Source organism: Octopus bimaculoides, chromosome 1 (genome assembly GCF_001194135.2).
Source record: "Octopus bimaculoides isolate UCB-OBI-ISO-001 chromosome 1, ASM119413v2, whole genome shotgun sequence".
NCBI lineage: Eukaryota > Metazoa > Mollusca > Cephalopoda > Octopoda > Octopodidae > Octopus > Octopus bimaculoides.
In genome coordinates this window covers 162,422,675-162,434,517 of record NC_068981.1, presented here as the reverse complement: position 1 = coordinate 162,434,517, position 11,843 = coordinate 162,422,675, and the positions used below count along the sequence as shown (strand labels likewise).

Genomic DNA, 11,843 nt, shown 5'->3' with positions numbered 1-11,843 from the left:
ATATATACACACACACACACACACATATATATATATTGGTGTGTTTATGTCCCAGTAACTTAGTAGTTCAGCAAAGGGATCGATGGAATAAGTACAAGGCTTACTAAGAATAAGTCCATGGCTTCAGTCAAATGACTGAAACAAGTAAAGATTAAAAGAATTAAAAAGAAGGTGTGTGTGTGTGTGTGTATACATATATATATGTGTACGTATGTATATATGTGTGTTTGTCACCCACCACTGCTTGACAACCGGTGCTAGTGTATTTACGTCTCCGTATGCTAGCAGTTCAGCAAAAGGGACTGATAGAATAAGAACCAGGCTTAAAAAAAAAGTGCTGGGCTCAATTCATTCAAGTAAAAAATTCTTCAAGACAGTACCCCAGCATGGTTGCAGTCTAATGACTAAAGCAAATTAAAAATGTATGCAGTATGAAACTGGACTCGCTCTGATTCTCTCAGTGACTTTGGTATTTTGATCACATTTTGTCTCCTCTTCATGAAGTAAAGAAATTTCGTACGCACAGTTAACCCAAACAACATTGACCAACTGTCCATTTCTGATTATTATTCTAAAAGTAAATAGAAAGTATTTATATTTATACCAGTTTCTCTTATAATGACTTTTATAACTGCTGTTTCCTGAAGATTCTTCACTGATTTTTAGCTCCAGTGGTGTGATAATTATTTTGATGTTACTCATTATTTATGCCAAATCAATGTCTGTAAATTTTATTTATGTTAGGATAAATAAACATTTATGTAAGCTACATAGTTTAGGAAAAAGCCGTAATAATTTGTCAAAAAAAATGTTACTAGGTTTTGTGTGTGTGTTCGTTTGCATGTAAAAACTGTATATAATAATGGTCAAAGCTTTTAACAGAGGCTGCATAGAATTATTTATACTCTAGACAGGAGAGTCGGTGATAAAATATCGTACTGAATATATAATCAACTTTCTCCTGTATAATTTTCATATAATAAAAATATACAGCCATAAAAATGCTATATCTAACTAGTATCATCCTCTTTCAGAAAGAAAAAAAAAAACAAACATGTTGTTCATAGAAAGTATCATACTCGCATATATATATGTACATACATTTATATATGTATGTATGTACAAGTTGTATACATATATATGTGTGTGTGTGTATGTATATACTTTTGTCTTTTATTTGTGGGTTAACAAGGCTGCTGTTGGTTTTATGTCAAGAGATTTGTCTCAGCATGAAACCTAGTGACTGTGTGTGTTAGACTCAGCTACAGATTAAGTCTACCATCCAAGTAAACAATGGCGGAATTTAAACTCAGAATACAAAGAACCAGAACAAATATTGGTTTCAAATTGTGGCACAAGGCTATTATTTTCGAGAGAGGGAGTAAGATGATTACATGAATCCCAGTTTTAAACTGGTACTTATTTTATCGACCCTGAAAAGACGAAAGGCAAAAGTTGACCTCAGCAGAATTTGAACTCAAAAAGTATAGATGAATGAAATGCCACTATGCATTTTGCTCAACATTGCTAACGATTCTGCCAGTTTGCTACCTTACAGTAAAAATAAATATTACACAGCATCTGATCAAACATTCTTCAGTTCACTTTTGATTGAAAATTATCAATTGTATTCATTTGTTCACATCCTTCCTCAAGAGTGCTACCATCCACCAGCTCACAGCTCTGGGAATTCTCCAGTTCTGCTGATGAAATCTGGCATATACACATAAAATTTGTAGGGCAAATCACCCCACCAGGTGATTTTTCTCATGCACAACCACTTACTGCTACCTCTATCTCAACTACTGTCTTTTATTTGTTTCAGTCATTAGACTGTGGCCATGCTGGGGCACTGTCTTTGAGAATTTTTAGTCAAACGAATCGACTCCAGTACTTATCTCAGTATTTATTTTATTTTTAAGCCTGACACTTATTCTATTGATCTCTTTTACTGAATCACTATGTTACGGGGATGGAAGCACACCAGCACCAGTTTTCAAGCAATGGTGGGGGAAAGGACAGCCCCTGCCCCATATATATATATATATATACAACAGGCTTCTTTCAGTTCCTGTCTACCAAACCTGCTCACAAGGCTTTGTTTGGCCCAACGCTATAGCAGAAGGCACTTGCCCAAGGTGTCATGCAGTGGGACTGAACCTGAAATTATGTGGTTGGGAAACAAGCTTCTTACCACATAGGCTTACATGGAAGGCCATCAACCAGATGCTAAAGCCCATCAGTGTCACTGGTATTTACACTAAATGATCAAGCGAAAACCCATTGGAAAGCTGTACACATCTGCTTGGAATCAAGCAGTATGTGCTTGTTCCATTTTGGGCAGCAATGCATTTACTGGTTGGCCATTTCTGTTGTTGGTTGTTTGTAAAATTGCCATTTCCTTTTGTCTGTGTAGTGTGTTTGTGTTTACATGCTTAAGAGTTAATTTTTTTACCTTCAGCTTGTCAGGTCTTTTTTTCCCATTTTTTTTTTTCAAAATCCTTGTTAATGTTTACAAAATTTTGAAAATGTCTTCGAAATTTTGAGGATTTGTATGCCAGAGGAAGAAACTCACACTGTTATGGAAATGAACAAATATTAACAAAATAAATTATGAAAAAAATATAGATCTAAAGATAAGCTTTATATTTACCACCTCTAGGCAAAAAGGATTGGGTACTTAAATGCTCTAAAGCTTAATAATAATAATAATAATAAAAAAAACCCAGATTTTTTTTATTAAGTACAACAGACATAGGAATCTATCCATAAAATTGTCTGAATACATTCACTCTCCATAAAATATAAAACATAATAATAATGATTTCAAATTTTGGCACAAGGCCAGCAGTTTTAGGGGGACAGGACAAGTTGATTACATCAACACCAGTGTTCAGTTGATACTTATTTCATCTTTTCTACCCTAGGCACAAGGCCTGAAATTTTGGAGGCGGGGGCCAGTCGATTAGATTGACCCCAGTATGCAACTGATACTTAATTTATTGACCCTGAAAGGGTGAAAGTCAAAGTTGACCTTGGTGGAATTTGAACTTAAAATGTAAACAGATAAAATACCGCTAAGCATTTTGCCCGGCGTGCTAATGTTTCTGCCAGCTTGCTGCCTTAATTAGAATATTTATTTCTTTATTGCCCACAGGGGGCTAAACATAGAGGGGACAAACAAAGGGATTAAGTCGATTACATAGACCTCAGTGTGTAACTGGTACTTATTTCATCGACCCCAGAATGATGAAAGGCAATGTTGACCTCAGCAGAATTTGAACTTAGAATGTAAAAATGAACAAAATGCAGCTAAACATTTTGCCAGCTCACTGCCTTATGATAATAATAATAATAATAATAATATATAATATATATATATAATATTAATTTGAGGTAACTTGAATGTGAAATCTAAAAACAGAAACGATTCCTATCATAGTGGGTGCATTAGGTATGATAAAAAAATATTCAGACAAATACATAACAAAAACACCAGGACTTACAAGTATATATAACATACAGAAAATTGCACAACTGGGCATTGCACACATCCTACGCAAAACACTTTCAATACAGTAACCATAAGAGCACCACAGCAAACCACAGCACATAACCAAGGCCCACAGAGCTGCGCTCGTTAGTGAAGTGAAAGCAAGCTATAAAAGTAAAACTACTGAATAATAATAATAATAATCCTTTCTACTATAGGCACAAGGCCTGAAACTTGGGGGAGAAGGCTAGTCAATTACATCGACCCCTGTGTTTCACTGGAGCTTAATTTATCGAACATGAAAGGATGAAAGGCAAAGTTGACCTCAGCAGAATTTGAACTCAGAATGTAGCTATGGGTGAAATACCACTAAGCATTTCATCCAGTGCACTAATGATTCTGTCAGCCTGCTGCCCTAATAATAGCAACAACAACAATAATAATAATAGTAATAAGAGCACTCAGAGAGCACAAACCTCTGCTGAAGGGAACACCAACGTCCTCTCAACAATTAACCGGAGATGATTTTTAAAATGAGAATATCTGAAATAAAATCCTTCAATGAATATCATGAGACTTTTTAGTTTTCTCTTCCCTTAAATTCTGGTCTTCCTTTAGTAATCCTGTTGTTTTAGAATTATGTATATATATATGTAAGTATACTGTAAAGTGTTAAAATGTATGTATAATCTCCTAATATAATAATGAGCGTTGTCTTTTTATATATTTGTAACTTGGTTCTTTTCCCTAAAACTATATATTTTAATTTATAAAGCTCAATTTAGTTTTAATTTTTTATAAATTGATTTTAATTGAGTTTTTACCTTTAATTTTGGATTTTGTCCCTAATATTATTATACACACATATATATATAATAGAAATATGTTACAAAAACAAAATAGTTACTACACATGGAAATGTAAGGGGAAAGTAAGAAGAAAAATGAGCGAAAATGCACATTGGAAATCAAAAAAAATTAAGGTTTTTTATGAAATGTAATGATAGATATATACAATTAGATGAACTGAGGTAGGAATAAAAGTAATAGAAGTCATTTTGAATTGTTATAGAAATTCAAAAGCATACCGGTTTCATAAAGTTACTAATCATTGCTTTGAGTGCACACCGATTACTATATTTAAATACACATGCGCACACACCCACACCCACACGTGTGTGCAAATATATATGTAAATATGTGTGTGTGTGTGTGTATATATATATATATATATATATATATATATATATATAATATAAATAATATATAAACATATGCATATATCCATACATATATGTACATACCTACATCTATATGTATACATACATGCATATATGGGTACAGGACATCAGAAAAACGTTAAGCACAATGCGAAACAAAAAGATAAAGACGAAAACAGAAAACAAACTTCTTTCGAACAACGAAAAAAAACAAACAGAGAAATGAGACATGCAACATAAAGAGTATAACCCTCCGTCAGTTGTCCCTGTTCCATTTACTCCACGTTTTGAAGGCAAGGACAATACGCGACTTCGTTGGAACAGTCCTTCCCACAAAGCAAATTAAATAAAATTTGGAATTTTTTGCGGAAGGTGAAAGTGTTAAGAAGAACAGGACAGTGAGAACAAGACAGTAAAAACAGGACTGAGAACAACCCATATATGCATGTATGTATACATATAGATGTAGGTATGTACATATATGTATGGATATATATTATTTATATTATTATGTGATCGAACGCCACGCATCCTTTTCCAAGTAAGTTTTATATACATCATAGCCGTTGCCAATACCGCCTGACTGGCCTTCGTGCCGGTGGCACGTAAAAAGCACCCACTACACTCTCTGAGTGGTTGGCGTTAGGAAGAGCATCCAGCTGTAGAAACTCTGCCAAATCAGATTGGAGCCAGGTGTAGCCATCTGGTTGCACCAGTCCTCAGTCAAATCGTCCAACCCATGCTAGAATGGAAAGTGGACGTTAAACGACGATGATGATGATATATATATATATATGCACACATATACACACAAATATTTATACTTAAATGTGTGTGTGCATGTCTTTGTGTCTGTATTTGTCCCTGCCCACCACTCCTTGACAACTGGTGTTGGTTTTTTTACATCCCCAAAACACAGTGGCTCATTAAAATATATTGACATAATAAGTACCCATCAATAAACAAATAAGTTGTAAGGTCGATGTAAGCAACTGCACTATAGAATGAAATACCTCTGTATAACTTACAGTCAATTGAATGAAGCTAGTGAGAAGTGTAAAAATGTCTGTAATTATATATGCTATAAGGCATTTCAGCTAGTGTGCTACCACTTTGAAAACTTGCCATTCTTTGCAAGCAATTTAATCATGAAATATTGTGGAGAATGCCAGAGAGCAAGAGATAAATTCCATACGCTTTTCATTGTTGCCAACTGGTGCCAATTTATTTACTTCACAAATAATTTTGAAGAACGGAAAAAACAAAAAGCATGACTGTTATTAAATATCATTTTCTTTTCCCATAACATTGCAACCTGGAAACCCATAGAAGATTTTTCATAGGAATGTTATATTACCAAACACTGGGTCTTCGGATTAACTTGTGCCATTTTTCTAGCCAATGACATCTGTTAGTTATCTGTTGGCCATTCAATAACTACAGTTAAACCTCACAGGATATAAACAAGAGATTTTTCTGCCAGAGTAATAAGATAGTATTAGTGTGAGGTGTCAACTATCTCATCCATTATGAACAAATAAAAAATCAATATAATGAAGAAATATTCATAGCTAGATCTGTCTGCTTCGTATTTATACAAAACAAGACAGAAACTGAGAACATGAGAGTGTAGAATTACCATAAAATTCAATTCCCTGTCACATCACTGAAAAGCTTGCTATATGTAAAATGAGAAACAATTTCAACATCATTATTTGTCACCAGCCGTGTGGAGAATCGATGGGTTAGTCTATGGAAACAATGCTATCACTAACATTGTATTGTCTCACTCACTCTCTCTTCCCTCCTCTCATTCCTTCCCTCTTAGTCTGTCTGTTTGTCTGCCTGTCTCTCTCTGTATATATGTGTGTACGTGTGTATACATACACACACACATTTATGATAAAGAGAGCAGGTGAGTTTGACTCTAAGATAGAGACAGCTGGTTGGGAAGATGTATCAGTGCATACCTTCAAGGGACACACCTGTCCCTCTATACCTCTAATCTCTCATCAACCAACAGAAAGACACCCCACACACAACTATTCCTTCTTCATAAATGAGTGTGGGGAGGGGTTTGTTTTGCAAGTTACTCAGTGACCCTGTTGGTGCTGATGCCACGTAAAATGTGCTGGTGCTAGTACCACATAAAACGCAGTGGTACTAGTGCCACATAAAAGGCACTGGTGCCATATAAAAAAACACCCTAGTACACTCTGTCAAGTGGTTGGTATTAGGAAGGATATCCAGTCATGAATCATGCCAAAACAGACAATGGAGTCCGGTGCAGCTCCCAGTCTTACCAGCCCGTCAAAACCATACGACTCATGCCAGCATTGAAAATGGACGTTACATGATGATGATGATGGTGACAATGATGACGACGACGACGGTGATATTATATATACGTATATATATATATATATAATGTAAGGATAAAATCTTTATAAGAATTTATCAAGTAGTTAGTGTGAAAAAACCTCATAAGGAAAAAAACCATTATTTTTCCATAAATATATATATATATATATATATAAGGGCATTACTATACAATAATGCCACACGCTTAGAGGGACTTCATAAGTCAAAACTACCAAAATAAGCACATTTTTACCGATCGCGAGGGAATGTAACTTTCAAAGTTGCATTCCCTCGCGACCCTCTAAGCGTGAGGCATTATTGTATAGTAATGCCCTTATATAAATTAAATTATATATATCTCAAGAGAGAGAGAGAGAAGTAAATGTAATAAGTAAATTAGGCAGGTCAATCATCATCATTTAACGTCCACTTTCCATGCTAGCATGGGTTGGACGATTTGACTGGGGACTGGCGAACCAGATGGCTACACCAGACTCCAATCTGTTCTGGCAGAGTTTCTACAACTGGATGCCCTTCCTAACACCAACCACTCTGAGAGTGTAGTAGGTGTTTTTACGTGCCACCAGCATGAGAGCCAGTCCAGCGGTACTGGCAACGGCCATGCTCAAATGGTGTTTTTTTTATGTGCCACCTGCACAGGAGTCAGTCCAATGTTTTGTTCACATGCCACCGGCACGAGTGCCAGTAAGGCAAAGCTGGAAACGATCGTGCTCAAATGGTGCAATTTACATGCCACTGGCACAGAAGTGAGACCGCTGCTCTGGCAGTGATCCCGCTCCACTGGCACAGGTGCCAGTCATCGAATACCATCAAATACATGAAACACAAAAAAATGTATATATATTTCTGTCAACAACTTAAAAGTAAGATCTCTTCCCTGAAGACAGAGGCTCATCTTATCTGAAGAGGGAATCAACCTACAAACATTATTTCGGACCACTGAACCCCAGACACAACTGTTGGATTTGTAATATTTTTCTTCAACCTCATTACCTACATATATATATATATATATATATATATATATAAAGAGATCCTTTTGGAATCCTTTTGAGATCTCAGATAATTTTTTCTGAATTCTGTTTCTTTTAATGTGCTAGTTTCCTGGTATTAAATTGATATTAATTAATATCCAATTTTTTACCCTACTATTTTAATTATATATATATATATATATTTATATATATATATATATATATATTTTTCTCCGTGTTTTTCTCCTTGTCTCCGTATTCTTTCTGTTGAAGAGCGTAGCTCGAAACGTCAAAGACTTTCCGTATTCCCGAGCGTCATACTAATACAGCCTTTTGTTATTTACACAACCTGTTCTCGTCTGTTGTTTTTTCGTACATTCTCCCATATATATATATATATATATATATATCTATACTTGGAAATGGATGTGTCACATTTAATTAAATAATATATATATATACATACATATATACTTGGAAATGGATGTGTCACATTTAATTAAATAATAAATAATATATGATATATGTATATATATATATATGTATATATATATATATATATATATGTATATATATATATATATATATGTATATATATATATATGTGCACATATGGGTACAGGACATCACCAATGGTGCAAATAACATGAATACATAAACAAATGAGTTAAATGCGTAAACACAGAGAAAAATGGAGAAAGGACAAGTGAACACAGAGAAAGGACCCTTCATCAGTTGTCTGCTGTCTATCTACCCCGCATTTTGAGCATTCAGTGACAATATGAGTTGCTCCTGTAAATTCTAAAATAAAATTTAGGATTTATAGAGGGTTAAAGTTGGGAACAAAAACATGACAGTGAAGTCGTACATCTAAACCAAAAGGAAATACAGAAGGTCGTTAGACCAGAATGAGCGGCAAATAATGAACACTGGGAGAAACAGTTTTTTGAAAAGAAGCAACGAGAGAAAGAGAAAGAAAAAGAAAGAAAAGGGGAGAGACAGAGAGACAAATAGAAAAGGGTGAAGGAGGTAGGGGGAGTAAAATGGAGGAAGAAAAGAGTATAGAGAGTCGCATCAAGCAACTGTCTTTGAAGACCCATATTGTTGTTGAACGCTCGAAATGAAGAGTAGCTGGAGAGCCGACAACTGATGAAGTGGCGTTTCTCTGTTTACTTGTCCTGTTCTTCATTTCTTCCTTGTTGTTTATGCATTTCATGTTATTTGCACCGTTGGTTACATCCTGTACCCATATATGCATGCATATATATATATAAAATTATTATTTCTAAATCTCTGAATGATAGACATACACTAACAGTATTCTAGAGTAAAGATTATTTGCCAACATAATGTGGCAGTTCTGGTTAGGACAATTGTAACTGTTATTTAGGCCCAGCTGGAGACAATGTTTCCTGGGCTAAATAACAGTAACAATCATCCTAACCAGGACTGCCATATTACGTTGGCAAATAATCTTTACTATATATATATATATATATATATAGTAATAATATTAGGGAGTAAAAAATTTATTCCAACCTTACAGGCAAAAATCGGTATAATATTATACCGGGTTTCCAAATATATAATATATATGTATATAACTAATTTAGAGACGAACCACCACTCTACAACCCAGAACCCGTCCAAATCCATATTGTGAGGCATATACCATCTTAATATATCTAAGATTTTAATCTAGAAATTTAAATGAAATAACATATTACATAAATAAATCATAAAAATATTAATTTAAAAAATTTAAAAGTCAAATTTATAAATTGGACAGTAAAAATTAATACGATAATATACAGTATGGAAGTATAAATGTAAAAATTTAGTGCTAGTACATAGACTACACCGTTTCATGGCTGAAATAGGACTATATAAAGTCATAAGCAAATTCTATCCAAGAACGGGGAAATGATTTTACTCCCCAAATCAGTCACTCTTCAGGTCAAATCTCTAAGAAAATATCTAAAATCATTCAAGGAATAAACATAAACATGAGGAATAAAAATATATATAAAGAGACAAAATCTGTAAACTAATCCCTACATTAACGGTATTAATATAATTATTAAGAGTTACAATCTAAAAATATTATAGTAAACAAAGTTAAAACATTATGGAATAAGTAGATAATAATAAAAAAAATGTGTTAGTGTACAAAGTTACTAAAAGACGGATGCCAATATTGTTTATAAAATTAAAATAAGTAAACGTGACTTATCTACCGGCTGCTAACTGTCGACTAAAACAAAAATGGCTGTGCTATAGAATTTATACTAAAAGGTCACGTGATAAATATGGCGTCTATTACCCAGAAGTACATGCGTATTATAATTACTAAAATAACAACGAAAATATCGAAAAAGAAAATCTACCTAAAATAAAAAGTTTCTTGAGGATCAAAAATACTTAAATTTGCAAATTAATGCAGAGTAATAACTATACACATACGAAAATTCTATATTACGTAAATAATGCCATGAAGATTAATACTGAAAAGTCACGTGATAAACGTGGCGTCCGTTACCAGAGGTAAATACGTGTTATAATTACTAAAATAATAACGAAAATATCGAAAAAGAAAATCTACCTAAAATACAAAGTTTATTGAAGATTAATAATACTAAAATACTTAAAACTCTCAGATTTACGCAGAATAATAACTATACCAAATACGAAGGTTATATATTACTTAATTAATGTTATGAAACATTGTAAAAGACTGCTAATATTATGGTTGAATACTTAAAGTAAAGGTAGTTATATGTTCCAATTTTGTATAACGTTGTGATGATTAAAGTGTATTCTAAAGCTAATTTGAAGTATTTTACGCTACTGATCATAACTATAAGTCGGTACCTAATACTAAGTTTAAATAAATAAATTGGTTATCTAAACTTATGATATAAGTAATTTAATTTATGTCTGCATTCAATATCATTTTCATCGTGGGAGTTAATCAATTTTTTGTTAGCTAATAATATCTCTTTAAATTCGTTAGTACATAATAAGCAGAATTTATTCCCTATCCTATATGATTCAGCCTTGTAAACTATTTCCCATTTTAACTCGTATTTTATTCTTTTTGATTTAAGTTCCCAAATGTATTTACTAAGGCCCATAGAGTTCATTAAATTTCTGTTCTTAAAAGAATTCATATATATATCTATATGTGTGTGTGTGTGTTCATACACATACAGTTACAAAATGAGAACTGGACAAGATTCATATAGAAAACTCATAGCAGTGTTTGAATAATTTGAACTTAAACTCTGAAACATTTTATTGAAGACTAGGTCCATGGTGTCAAGAGAGGCTATAAGAGAAATTAAGCTGAGCTGATATGGAAACAGTGATGCAGATAAACATTATTAGGCTTGACATAGATAAACATATATAAACATATATATATAAATAAACATAGATACATATATAGGGATATATATATATATATATATATATATAATTACTTATATTCAGAAGATAAAATCACACACACATATGTACACACATGCACATACATACATATACACATACATTCATACGTACATACATATACATATTTATCTACATATAGACAAATATATTTACATAGAACATAAAACATATAGAATACTAAGGAGAGAATGTATAGGCTTTTAAATTGATAGCTGTTTCTGAAAGCTCAGAATTATGTAATAATCAAAATGTTCATGATTAGTAATTACACACATGCACACACACACACACACACACACATGTATATATATATATATATATATAT

At 33.2% G+C, this 11,843-nt stretch overlaps 1 long non-coding RNA gene across 3 annotated transcripts in view; it reads right to left on the bottom strand.

Annotated features, from left to right (window-relative positions):
* LOC128249279 (uncharacterized) overlaps window positions 1-11,843 on the bottom strand; it is a 45,193-nt gene that overhangs the window by 1,398 nt on the left and 31,952 nt on the right. Inside the window, exon 2 of one of the 3 annotated variants that reach the window (XR_008265371.1) lies at window positions 2,456-2,576. The exons of 1 other annotated variant lie outside the window; for it this stretch is intronic. This is a non-coding gene — a long non-coding RNA (uncharacterized LOC128249279). Of the gene's footprint in view, window positions 1-2,455; window positions 2,577-10,305; window positions 10,317-11,843 lie in introns of those variants that run through there. One more of the 3 variants, XR_008265373.1, reaches the window with a different exon arrangement.